The sequence below is a fragment of the Oryctolagus cuniculus genome, chromosome 7 (genome assembly GCF_051225735.1).
Source record: "Oryctolagus cuniculus isolate XC-2025 breed Fujian yellow rabbit chromosome 7, ASM5122573v1, whole genome shotgun sequence".
In the NCBI taxonomy this organism is placed as follows: Eukaryota; Metazoa; Chordata; class Mammalia; order Lagomorpha; family Leporidae; genus Oryctolagus; species Oryctolagus cuniculus.
In genome coordinates, this window is record NC_142873.1 from 74,158,296 (window position 1) to 74,172,509 (window position 14,214).

The window sequence follows — 14,214 nt, forward strand, 5'->3', positions numbered from 1 at the left end:
GTTTATAATATAGGCATTAGATTTATAGATATATCCTGTTTTTCAAAGGTGAAAACTGAGGTGAAAGAGGTTTAGTTGTTTAGTAGTGGAAGCAAGATGCAAACCCTATTCTGGTTTTGTTTTTGCTTTTGTTATTTTACAAAAACGGTGCCCTTGATCATTTACCTATACCTGCTGTCACTGTGACTGCTGTTATACTCTCAGAAGGAAAGGAGTAGCTAAAGCTAGGGGATTAGGAAAATACAGATGAACTAAGTTTGGGGAAATGAGCATTGTACAAGCTTTAATTCCATTCTATAAGCAATAGTGGCTAAGTGATCACTTGTGAAAATTGCTCCATTTTTATTTATGGTGGAGAAAGCATTACAAATCTGCAAAATAATTAATGCAATCCCCAGTAAAGGCTTCATTCTTAGTTTGTACTTTAGAGTGCCATAGCTTTTAGAACAAATCTCATCAAATCTTTGCGAGTTTTTCTCTTACATTTCCTTCATCTGTGACGAGAAGATTCTATTAGCAACCCTGGCACCTTCCATTAAAGTCTACAACTTCCAACTGCCAGGAAAGGATAATGAAGTGATAAATTTAATTTGCCACCAAAATATGTAAGGCAGAGATGTCTAAGTGAGTTTAGGAGATTATCTATGTTTTTCCTCTTAGCATTAACAAAAGTTTTATGGGGGGGGGTATCAAAATCAGTGCAACGACAAATTCATATAGACTTCTATACACAATAATCATGTTTATTCTCTGTCACAAATCATGGCTTTCATGCCTCCCCTTCTTAGCATTTCTGGGCTCATCAGAATACAATACATTGAGTTTTAAATATTTTATTGCTTCAGAAATAACCAGCCTAAATAATTTCATATATATATTTCCATATCTATATCTATGTGTGTATATTCTGAAGTTTGTAAAATCTAAAATTCTTTCTTTGCCCTGGCTGGGGACCAGACAGACTATGAAGAAAGTTGAAAAACATCTACCTACAATTGTGATGTGAAGTTGTTTCAAGTTCTATGGTACATAAAATCCACTTTCACCTTGATTTCTTAACTTTTGGGTCATGATCCTAAGCACAATGGTCTCTTTTGTTTAATAGCATTCTTGTATCTTCTCTAGATAGCAACATGCCCACCTCAAGGATTCCTTGGTCCTACTGATCTTTTTCTTACAGAGTCTCCTCAACCCCCTGTCTTGTTTTAAGGAGCCAATGATGCCTCTAAACTATACCCACCCACAGAATGTACAGCCAGGTTATTTCTGCTCTATTATTCAATGATGTATGGGTTTGTCTTATAGAAGAAAGCTATTATAATCAGTCCATGAGTACAAGCTTATTTGCCCAAAGATAATTAGAGATAGTAATCACAATGATGATAAAAGCAATCGCCAAAGAGCTGTTATTTAACTTCATTGTGGGGACTTTTTATGTTGTCTACTTTGATCCTTTCAGCAAATCCATACAAGTTATGAATCCTTATTCTCATTTTCTTATTGAAAGATGCTAGGCTGAGAGAGATTAACAAATTGTTCAATGTTCCATGCTAGTAGTGAAAGAGCAGACACAGCTCTCTAGCCTTGGGCTACATGCTCACAAAACCTGCACAATCCCTATATCACTTTAGTGCCTTCCCCATCATCATGTGCAGAGATGATCATTGCTTCTGATACTTGGGATTAATTCATGGCGTGGCAGATAGATGATTAGAATTCTGTTAATCCATGCACAAAACTGGTAAACTTTCCACCTCTTCTAGGTACCCACAACAGTCTGTTGCACTGGGGAAAATATGATGGTCCCCTATGTTCAGTGGCCTCAGGATAAATCACTGCTCTTTTGAGCATGTCCCCTCCCTTCCTGAGGCCCTTCACCACTTATTATCCAGCCGCTCTCCATACTGCCAACTGGGTTGATGCTTCCCAGGGACTCCCTGTTTACCCACTAAGGTCACAGGACTACCTCTTCTTCCTTCTCTTCCACCCTTGATGTTGAGCAACTGGAATTTTAGCTCTTCCACAAAAAAATTAGTTTGGGTTCTGACTTCATGTTCTCCTACCAGTTGCCTAATGAACCAGTCCTTCTGGTCTGTTGATTTAAGTATTTTAAAATGATAGACAAATATGCCAGAGAGTGAAGGAAATGAGGCTTTGGGCAGTGGGGAGAAGCTTGATCCTGAAGTCTGCATAGGCCTCCCTTGGATTGCCTTGTTTTCCCTGGCATGGAACCTCCTCATGCAGGTGCAGTGCCCGTATAGATACATGCGGATAACTGGCTGCATGACCGTCCAAACTGTTAATAGGAATATTGCCTTCTCTCTCTCAAGCCACCTCAGTTTCTCTTGAAATCATCCATCAAGTCAGTAACTGATTGTTGAATGGACTTCAGACTCTCCTTTTTCAAGCAACCTCCAAAGGTCTTCTAGTGCCTGTGAATTTCCTAGATTACCAGTCAATGGCTGATGTATGCCAAACAGCAGGAAATCCCCAAGATAAACCTGCCAAGAAGCTTAGAATATCTTTACAGCTGCAGGTGAGATTTCTATTCATGCAGTCCTTAATCAAGCATTATGATGGATGCACGTCTCCAGAGGACTTAAAGAAAACCTGCAAGTGCTGTTTGGAAGTACTCTTGATGTGTACTGGATGCTTTCCATACCTTTATGATACTAGACTATTTCCTGGGTATATGTCTATATATTCTCTTTGGCAGTCCTCTCGAGAATATTTGGCTTCACACTCTTGCACCAATGAAAAATATATAGAAAAATATATAGAAAAACATATATATAGAAAAAATATATAGAAAAAAACAACTATTTAAATACTTACCTACTGTCCAGTTGTATATTGAATGTCGCAAGATGTAAGTTGTCTGTGCTGGAGTGGAGTGAGGTGAGGCAGTGGCAGGGGCTGAGATAGAAAAAGTGTGGGTTTTCTATGCAGAGTTTCAGTGCAATGAATATAGAAAGTCAAAAAACAGCTGAAGGCAGAGCATAACATATAATTTGTGTATACAAAAAATTCACACACCAATCACCAACAGACGGCATTTTTAAAGTTTTCTTTTATTATGTTCAATATGTGTAGAATTCAGATTACAATATACCTAATTCAGTAGTAATTAAAAGCTACAAGTTGAGAATAGAGTCTATGTGAAGAGGAAAGTGTGGCAGCATTTTAAAAATTAACCTAATTCAGCTGGCGCCGCGGCTCACTAGGCTAATCCTCCACCTTGTGGCGCTGGCACACCGGGTTCTAGTCCCGGTTGGGGCGCCGGATTCTGTCCCGGTTGCCCCTCTTCCAGGCCAGCTCTCTGCTGTGGCCAGGGAGTGCAGTGGAGGATGGCCCAAGTGATTGGGCCCTGCACCCGCATGGGAGACCAGAAGTACCTGGCTCCTGCCATCGGATCAGCACGGTGCTCCGGCCGCAGTGCGCCAGCCGCGGTGGCCATTGGAGGGTGAACCAACGGCAAAGGAAGACCTTTCTCTCTGTCTCTCTCTCTCACTGTCCACCCTGCCTGTCAAAAAAAAAAAAAAAAATTAACCTAATTTATTAAAAAAAACCCTGATCATTAGAGCAAGCTGTACACATATCTTCATTCTAAGAGCCTTTTCCCCAGGTACTTTGACTTGGGAAGAAATGGATGCTTTTTCTAAAACACAATGTGAGGAGGATGCTGATATGTAGACATTTGAGTTGGAAAGAAAAGAATAAATTATGATGACATTGATTTCATCAGTAAATATTGACTTTTTAGTACTACATAATGAAAATGGTAGTGATTAGACCATCCCTTAAGAATGTAAATATAAAATTATAAAATGTTTACAAGTGACCACCATTATTAGAACTACTCAACTCATACTTAGCTGTCATTTTCTCCACTAAGAAATACCATCTCGATTTCCAAAGAACAGAACAAAATCACTAAATGGGGATTGAAGTCTAATCTTTATAGGTGCAAGTAGAGTCAGGTAGCATGTAGTCACTTTAAATCCAGGTTTTCCGACTCAGGCAAATTGCATTCCAAGAAACTGGAAGGACTTGAAGATGTGATCAAAGGACAACTACTAATTACTTCCTGAGAGATCATTACACACAGCAGAGATGGCAAAACAGCCAATTCATTGGTTTTATGAAAAGGGGGAAATGTGTTTTCTGAAAAGTTCTGGATATTAAAGTTGAATTTGGTCCTCTATAAAATACTTAAAATCATTGGTTAAATATATATAATTATAGAAACGGAAATTCCTTTGGAAGCGGGATTTGTCTAAAACTTTGTACATTGGTAGGAGCAGAGTAAGTGAAAATACAATGAGAACTATTCATGACAAATGAACATAGTTTTCTCTTTTGATTCCCAGGCAATAGATAAAACTGTTAACTCTCACCAAGCTCTTACTGAGCCCAAGAACTGGGCTAAAAGTTTTGCTTTGATTACCTCATTTTATCACTCTGTGCATCCTGTGCAGTGCTTTTCAGGTGAGAAATAGAGGCAAGACTCCTAAGTGGGAGAGTTGAGATTTGAATGCAGACAGCAGGGAATCAGAGCCCAAACCTGGAATGAATATTATGTTTAACATGCTGTTTGGAGATTACATTTGTAAAAAAATGTGATGTTCATAGAGTCCCTCAGACTCTTATTTGAAGATAGAGAGACAGAGAGACAGAGATCTTCCATCCAATGGTTCCCTCCCTAGATGGTTGCAACAACCAGGCCTGGTCCAGGCTGAAGCCAGGAGCTTCTTTCAGATATCCCATGTGAGTAGCAGGGGGCCACGCACTTGGGCCATCCTCTGCTGCTTTTCCCAGGCCATTAGCAGGGAGCTGAATCACAAATGGAGCAGCCAGGTTACAACAAAAGGGAGCCTATATGGTATGCATGTATCACAGAGAGTGGCTTTATTTGTTAAGCCTCAACACTGGCCCCGGCCCTCAGACTTTTACAATCAGAATCTGTGAATGTATACCTGAAAGAAAAACTACAGTCTTGTTACCCACTAAAAAAATCCAATGTCCAAACTTGAAAACACTTTATCAGGATATGAGATTTTATTTAGGGAAAATATTTATGAATGTTGAATGACAAAAGTGGCTTTTTGAAAGAAAGGATTAGAAATTTCTCAGAGACTACCAATGAAGAACTATAAACCTGTATATTTTAGACACAACTAATCAAAAATACAGGATGCTTAGTTGTCTGAAGCTATAATATGCATTTATGCTATAATGTAAGAAACCCTACTTTACTACACAGATTATTGGTATAAACACATTTCAAAAAACTGTTTAAGCTACTTAAGATAATTAACAGCTTTCAAGTATGCTATCAAAATTCATATGAACACCAACAATGAATGTGCTGTTTTAGAGGAGTATTTGCTAGAAATTCTTGCAGAGGTTGTATCTAAAAATGCAATTCTTTCCCAACAATCTATAATTCAGACTTTTCACCAACTCCTAAAAACTATTACACAATTCATCCGAATTAGTGTGCTTTTACTATAGACTTTTAAAGAATACAGAGAGGACCATTTTCCCTGTGGATATAATTTGATCTCAGTTATGTAGTCATTGTCTCATTCTATCTACTTCTACCAGGAATCTTTCATTAGTTGCTTACTGATCTTACTCTAGAGACTCAAAGTAATTATGTCCAAGAATTGTGCACTGTCAAGAAGTGGTAACTTACAGGAAATGGAATGATATGTGCTTTAATTTTTAAATCTAATACCAGCATGTTAAATAAATCCCTAGTAGATATTCCACAGAAATACAGATGATATTCTTCCTATGGTAAGAATGATTTTAGCTTTTCATCTGCACTAAACTTTTGAAAAATATAAATCCTCTGGACATTTTCCAGAAGAAAAAATTGAAATATAAATCAGTTCATGAAAACCCTCATCTAAAGTGTAATCTTCTGTTTTTTTAAATCTAAATTTTTGCTATCAGAAACATCCCTATTTCCCAATATCACTTATAAATCCCACTGAAGTAAATAAAAAGATTTGTGGTCATAAAACATGGAAAATTTCCAAAACTTTCAAATAATGGGGTTTTAGATATTACCATATCTGCATAAAATTCTAGTTGTTTTTTTTTTTTTTTAACTTTGAAGCCAATTATTGTCCCATCTGGGTAAATTCTGGGATTCTTGTGTCTGGAGAATTCATAAAACAAAATATAACTCCTGGCACATAAAAGCGTTTGCATCTCTGACTTCACAGAAGGGGAAGTTTGGAAGAAATAGGTAGCTGAGTCAGTCAAGTACGAAGGGCTGAGAGGACAACAAAGATCAACCATCAGTCATGTTCAGGAAACTTTGAGAGGAAAGTGAATGTTTTCCCAGTTCTACAAAGCCTTGGTTCTATTATGCAACTTTTTACTTGTCACATTTTTCTCAAGAATTGAATTCTATAGATTAGAATTAAGTAAACACTATAAGACTCTCGTTTCTATGCTGTTTCCAAGAGAGGGTACTATGGGTTGAATGATTTCAGCCCTGTAGAAACTGAATCCCTAAATCAATAGTATAAAGAGGTATGGTCTTCAGGAGATTCAGTCCTTAGAATGTGGCCCGCACGCATGAACTGAGCTCCTTTATAAAAGGACTGGAGGTTGAAGGAGACTCTCTCTGGTGCTTCTGTCCTTTTCACCACCTGAGGATACAACCTCTGTCCCCTCAACAGGACATAGAAACAAGGCACCATCTTGAAGCAGAGAAGGGTCCCTTATCTAACACCAAACCTGCTCCTGCCTTGGTCTTGAACTTCCCAGTCTCCAGAACTGTGAGAAATAAATTTCTGTTGATGATAAATTGCTTGGTTTGTGGTGTTTTGTAATAGCATTGAAGACAAGGACAGAGGGTCATCCCATTAGCTTCTGATACTGTTCACAGGAACCATGTGTGCTTTGGGATAGTATGTTAACTTTGTTGCATATGGGAAAATCACTTTAGCTATATATAGTTGAGGCTTCATGTTGCATGAAAATGAAGAAGGAGGACACCTGTATCTTGATAACTGACTTAGTGATACATACCTCTCCCCAGTGGTTGCAGGTGCTCAGAAGGTGGGTCCTTCATAAAAGCTCTTTGTTGGAACATTGATACGATTGTTTCCTTTGCTTGTTTCAGTATGAGAAGACAGTGTTGCCTTGCCCCCACAGAGTGTCCAGGCTGTTTTCTGTGACAGAGTTTGTAAATTTAAAAATGGAAATATTTAAAGGTTGTGATGTATACAGTTGGGCTATGTGAGACATTTCCCACAACTGTATAGAAAAGATGCCTTATTTAAGGAAAAATTCTTGAAGAAATTCATTGATATGAACCAGAAGTTGTTCAGTCAGTTTAATCACTAATGTGTTGTTTCTAAATCAAATGAGATAAGGAAGAAGATCAGCCTTCCTCCAAATTAGCCAATAAAGATATGAATGAACACAGGGTGGAATTTAGATCACTATGTGCTGAAATGCCTGCTTAAAATTAAACAGACCTTGCTTGACATGAGGATGAGGGAGAGAAAGGCCATTATTTGAAATACAGAGAAAAAGGGCAAGAGAGAGGCAGAGAGAGAGAACGAGACAAAATGGCCTCAACAGCCAGGTCTGGGCCAGGCTGAAGCCAGGAAGCCAGGAACTCCTTCCTGGTCTTCCCATATGAGTGGAAGGAACTTAAGTATTCAGGCCATCTTCTGCTGCCTCCTCAGGCATATTAGGCACAAGCTAGATCGGAAACAGAGTAGCCAGAAATCCAACCAGGACTCCAATACGGAATGCCAAGGTCCCAAACACTGGCTTAACCTGCCAAGTTTTAAATATTCTAATTCACTTTTGATGACATTTTGCCTAGCTAACTATGGTGATCCTGAAGTTATTAAAGAATTAACTGAAGAGGAATGACCATGACTCAATTTCTGCTTTCAAAATTTGTTAAGAAATGGACTTTGAAAAAAATGAAGGCAATAATTAAAGACCTTTATTCAAATATCACATTAGTGAATCCCAGTGATAATATCTTTCATGATAGCTTTCTGTTTCCCATTGATCTAATTGATTCTATGAGGATACTTCAAAAGTTTATGGGAAAACAATTTTAAAATGTGTTTATTTTGGTACAAAAAATTTGAAATTTGTGCTTATAGGGGTCTTCAAAAAGTTTATGGAGCATATGCTATTATGAAAAATACTCATTAACTTTGAACTCATTTTTTAACATCTTTAATTACATTTTCCCACAAACTCTTTGTTGTGTCTGAATCTATAAGGCTGTTATGTTCCCCTTGAAATTCAAATATTCAAAGTACAAGGATGTGACAATGAAGCGAAAATTCAAGTACCAAGGAAATTATAATTGATTTTAAACTCTGAGAACTAGAGGAGTCCAGATAAAAGAGGATAAATCTCTTGAAATCTTTCTCTTTTATTTAAAGAGTCAGTTTATCTCTCAGAATCAGACACCCCATCACTTGGGCTTCAAAATACTGTTAGACTCTCTAATCTCCCATTTGTGAGGTGGTTTATCAAGGAGTCATCCCTTTTTAACTTTATTCCCAGCATTATAGAAAAGATACAATGTCAGTTGAGAATGTATAACTAATATTCAATTATGAGGAACTTAGGGAAAGCATTGCATCTTGCATTTCAAGTGTGGCTTCCCAGTCCTGTATTCTAATATTCCTCGAGGATAAGAGAAAAAGCTGTCTCTATATTTTTTAATTATTACTATTTGAAAAGTAACTTTCTGCTTTAATTTAATTGCTGTTACATAGAAATAATTTCAATATCATCTTGGAAAGCCCAGCACCCTGTAGAATAGAAACTGTTGGGCTGGTGTTGCGGCACAGCAAAGCCACTGATTGTTAAACCAGCATCACGTATGGGTGCTAATTCGTGTCTTGGCTTCTCCTCTTCTGATCAAGCTCTCTGCTCATGACCTGGGAAAAGAATTAGAAGATGGCCAAAGTGCTTGGGCGGAGGCCACCCACATGGGAGACCTGGTGGAGCTCTTGGCTCTTGGCTTTGGATGAAGAACTAACTCTCTCTCTCTCTCTCTTTCTCCCCCCCTCTCTCTGTAACTCTGACTTTAAAATAAATGAATAAATCTTTAAAAAGGAAATTTCTGAATAGTGAAATTTGCAACATTATAAATATAAAATTATGGGTTGTTACAATGATATCTTAACATACAAATAGTAAAATGACATGTCTTTCTCAGTATAATGGTATCGGTAAGAAAAACTTTATTCTTTGTCTTTCCACAAGACAAAAGAATGGAAGGAAGGAAAGGAGGAAAGAAAGGAGGGAAAGAGAAAGAGTGAGGAAAATGCAAGAACTTGGGATTTATTTAAGCAGCATTGCAACTGAACATGAATATGTCTGTTTAGTTATCTAATGGATTAATCATTCATAAAATATTCCTATTTCACATTCTAAATGTAGATTTAAAAGGAGTATAAAGATTTATCTTTTATTTTCATGTTTTTATTTTCCTTTTTCAATATCCCTCTTGCTGCTGTTTTACCTGAACTTGCTATACATTAAGTATCCCAAAATTCCCCCTACATACCTTTCCCTAAGTTGCTCCCTAAATATAACAGACACTCAAAAACATTGTCTGTACTATTTGTCCAGCTTAAGCTCCCTGGGCTTCTTGTAGTTATGAATGTAGGTGATTTGTCAACTTTGGAAAATATTCTTTCATTATTTCTCTTTTTTTAATATTGTATTTATTTTGAGAGGTAGAGTTACAGACAGAGAGACAGAGAAAGAAGTCTTCCATCTGGGGGTTCACTCCCCAAATGGCCACAGCAGCAGGAGCTGTGCCAATCTGAAGCCAGGAGCCAGGAGCCTCTTCCAGGTCTCCCATGCAGGTGCAGGGGCCCAAGCACTTGGGCATCTTCTACTGCTTTCCCAGGCCACAGCAGAGACTTGAACCAGCACCCACATGGGATGCTGGTGCCACAGGCAGAGGCTTTATCCCACTACACCACAGTTCCAACCCCTCATTATTTCTTTAAATAGATTTTTTTCCTATCTCATTCTTTCTTATTTTCAGAGACTATATTTAAATGTGTGTTAGACTTTTTGATATGGTTCCATACATCCCTGAGGTTCTGAATTTCTTTTGCTTCTTCTTTTTTTTTTTTTTTTGATAGATTATTTTCTCCATTTTTTCAGATTGGACAATTTATTTTATTTATTTTTATAGTTTATTTGAAAGGCAGAGAAGAGAGATAAAGAGAGAGAGAAAGAAATCCTTCATTCTCTGGTTCACTCCCCAAATACCCACAATAACGATGGCTGACCCAGACCAATGTCAGGAGCTGAGAGCTCAATCCAGGTCTCCCAGGGGGATGACAGGGACTCAAGTAATTGAGCTGCCTCCTGCTGCCTCCCAGGGTGCTCGTTGCAGGAAGCTGGAATCAGAAGTAGAGCTGGGACTCACACCTGAGCCTCTTATATGGGATATGGGTATCCCAAGTGACATCAACTGCTGTGCCAATGCCTCGCCTAAGATTGCATGATTTCTATTGATTACCCTTCACATCCACTGCAACTTTCTTGCACATCTCCATTATGCTGTTAAGCTTGCCTAATGATCTTTTTATTTCAGAAATAATGTAATTCTAGAATACCTTTTTGCTTCATTTTTGTCATTTTTATTTCTCTGTGATGACTTTCATACCATTGTTCATTATGAGTGTATTTTTCTTTATATTCTGAGCTTATAAAAACTGGCTTAAATCCTTAACCTCTCATTCTAATATCTGGATCATCTTAGGACCTGTCTCCATTGATTACCTTTTCTTTGACTAATGATTACAATTTCCTGATTTTTCATATTTCTATTTATTTTGTATCATAACTAGACTCTGTGAATGATACATTATAGAGAAACTCTAGGTTTGGTAAACTTAAGAATGCTGCTTTTTGTTTGTATTAGCACATGATTAACTTCTCTGGTATCAGCCCCAAAGTCTGTCCCCTCTGTAGTTAGCAGGCAGCTGAAATGTCTGTACAGAGTTTTCAGCTTTGCCAGGGATTCTTGGCATCTACCAAGCACATATATAGCTCAGAAGTCAGCCAGAGATTTGGGTAGAGTACACATGCAGAAACTGGTGCTCCCTTTCTGTAACTCTCTTTCTTGGCTGTTCCCCCAGTTTCTCAATGATCTGATGACCTTGAACTCTGGTCATCAATCACTAAGAATGAGGATTTTTCTCTCAATTTAACTGACTGGCTTAGTACCCCCTGGGCCCGTCCTCACACAGAAAGAGTGGTGTCATTCCTTCCTCCAAGTGTCAACACCTCTCTGGTTTCTGCCTTCTGTGGGACATTCTTCAGTGCTCTGGATGGCTTTGTGCTGGTGTGGTGAGTTACCTGCAGGAGAAGAACCTGAAGGGGAGCTCTCCAGACTTCATGTATCACAAATACGGGCCATAAAGAATCCTCATGGAAAGAACACTTAACCTACATATAAAACTTTTTTAAGTTGAAAACTTGTACAATTTGTAGACCTAAATGCTTTTTGCTGTTGTTGTTTTTAAATTCTCATCCTGTGCACTACCATCTCTAAATCAGAGTAATGAATTCACTGGTTGTGAGCAACTTGACATGATTTGTAGAAGCACAGAAGGCCCTGGGGAATTGGACTTGGTATTGCTCACTTTTAAGCTAATAAAGAGAAAACCCTACAATCAAATGCAGTGAAGGGTATAATTGGTGCAATACTGCTTGCTATCAGTGTACTTTTCAGGGTCATTTTTGTTAACTGAGAAATGAAGTAAAACATTTTTAAGCGCCTGGGACTTCAATAAGAATATATATGGTTACCCTGAGCAGTCAAGTCCAAATATGTAATGTCTGATTATTATAGAAGCACCTATTCAGCACTGCTCATTGTAAAGAATCTTATTCTTTAGTTGCAGATATACATCACTTGAAATCAAGCCATGTCTAGAAAATATATCACTTTGAGCTCCATGTACCATTAAGGGTGTATAAAAGTGTCAAAAGTAAAAGAGAGTTTATACGCATATTACAGGTATGGGAATGCCTGTACAACTTGAAAATATATCCATCAAGAGGTGTGGGCAGTTTTCACAGAAAGTGAAATATTCCAGAAGCAGTACTCCATTCTGTGCCACAGAACACATATTCCCTGAATTTAAAGACATTTCTAGCTTCCTTTTTTCTGTTTCATATGTTCTTGCTGATGCTTTATAATCGTTGCTTCTTTATTCAGTCACCATAAAAATGAGAGGAGCTTTGTTGTCCTGCATAGAGAAATCATTTAATAACAGGAAACTACAGATGGGGTAAGTAGGCCTATGTGGTCCTCAGGGTTCAGTAAAAAAAAGCCTGCCTTATTTGAGGAATAAAATTCCACATAAGTAGATAAATCTTCCCAATAAGAAAAAGCCAAGATGATGGTAATACACTGAAGGGGATCTCTGAATCTGTGCAAATGGGAAGAAAAGGTGACACGTATTTGAATGTGGGCAAATACCAGGTAATGGTGCTTATCACCAAGAAGGACTTTAGAGAGGACCCGGTTAACATTTTCTTACCTAAAAATAGGACCTTTGAATCCAAATAAAGGAAAGCAAAATTCTAATCTTCCTTTTAGGTCACATTAAATTGAGACCCTTTGTTTGATTCAAGGTCAAAAAATTATTTCATATCCAATAGCCATTATTTTAAAAATTTTCCATGTATAAAAATATATTCATTTTTCCAAAACCATTATTTGAAATCAGTCACATTATTATGTTGTTACATTGGCTGGAATTCTATTCAGAGTACATACCTGTACTTATAGCAGCATCACCAGAGCTTGCTGGAAATATAGAATCTCAAGCCCAAGTCCAGACCTACTGCAGCACTATCATATTTTGCCTGTGTCCCTGGGTGGCTGACGTGTGTGTTAAAGTTTGAGAAGCACTGGAATTAATAACACAGTAAAATAAAATCTCATTGTAAGAAGCATCTTACATGTCTTTAGTGACATCATTGGGAAGAAAGTGAGGTCAAAAGAATATTAAGAAAATTTGTAGATGGATATAATATGGGAGCTACTTCTAATTCTCAGAGAATGATGACTTTCACAAAAGATTCTAAAGAGGTTGCAAATAAGGAAAAAGAAATGAAATGAAACCTGGGTGAATGTAGGATATGAATCTGTGAAATAATAATACTAAATAAGACATTTAATAGACACAATTTGAAAAGTGATATTATCAGAAGACCTAGAGCTGGGATGAAAGTGAAGAGCAAATTATGGTAAAATCAGACTTTTTAGTGTATTAGGATAATAAAAACAATGAATGTAATTTGGGGCTCCCTATACAGACACAAATCAAGAATAGGCAGATAATGGATCTTTTTTAATGACTCAGGTGAAAATTCAGTGAGAATACTTGGACACAAAAGCCAAAAGGCTCAGCCTTCATACAAGATCAGAGAACAACAGGTTATGAAGTTTCATAGATAAAAAGAACTACGAATGGTTTAAATGATCATTCAATGTCAGAGTAATGTGAAAAGATTTTGATTTTAGAAGGCATGAAATTTACAATATATTAATGAAATCAAACAGAAAAAATACATCCCAAACATTTTTAGACATCTCATACATTTAATAGCACCTAGCCTAAGCCTATGTGCCCAAATATTCAGGCCACATAGGTATTCCTTGAAATATAAAATAATTAGATGTTGCTGGCTTCTAACCCCACTACCAGTTCTTGAGAAAAGCTCAGTCTTATATACCTCTAGCTTGGTCCAATTTTGTCATGATGTGACCAAAGCAAATTAGCTTATTTAGGACATGTAAGTTAGCTAGACACATGCTTTTGATACTGTCCTCACTCTGTTCTTCTGGGACTAGACAGCCAAAGCTCACATGTGGCATCAAGTTGGTCAGGAACATGATAGTGAAGGGAGAGAAATACGGCTGTAGTTATTATTCTCTTCCCCCCAACCTGGAGCGAAACACTGCTCCTCTGGATAGCAATTCAGCTCATTAGACTCCAGATTAGTTTTGGTACAGTAGTGATGGAAAAAATAAAATTAAGGTGTCATCAGCTATAATCAACTTCTTCTAGAGAACATAACAACAGTTTGCCCTGCTCAAAGTATACCTCTGCTCTATGAAAATTATTATTTAAAATACAAATAAATAAATGGTTGATTACAAAAGATTTT

The 14,214-nt window shown here is 37.4% G+C and overlaps 1 protein-coding gene and 1 pseudogene across 2 annotated transcripts in view; both read left to right on the forward strand.

Annotated features, from left to right (window-relative positions):
* Positions 1 to 14,214, forward strand: part of DPYD (dihydropyrimidine dehydrogenase) — a 962,066-nt gene that overhangs the window by 862,642 nt on the left and 85,210 nt on the right. The gene's annotated exons all lie outside the window — the stretch shown is intronic.
* LOC127493512 (ubiquitin carboxyl-terminal hydrolase isozyme L5-like) overlaps positions 2,459 to 14,214 on the forward strand; it is a 45,361-nt pseudogene continuing 33,605 nt past the window's right edge.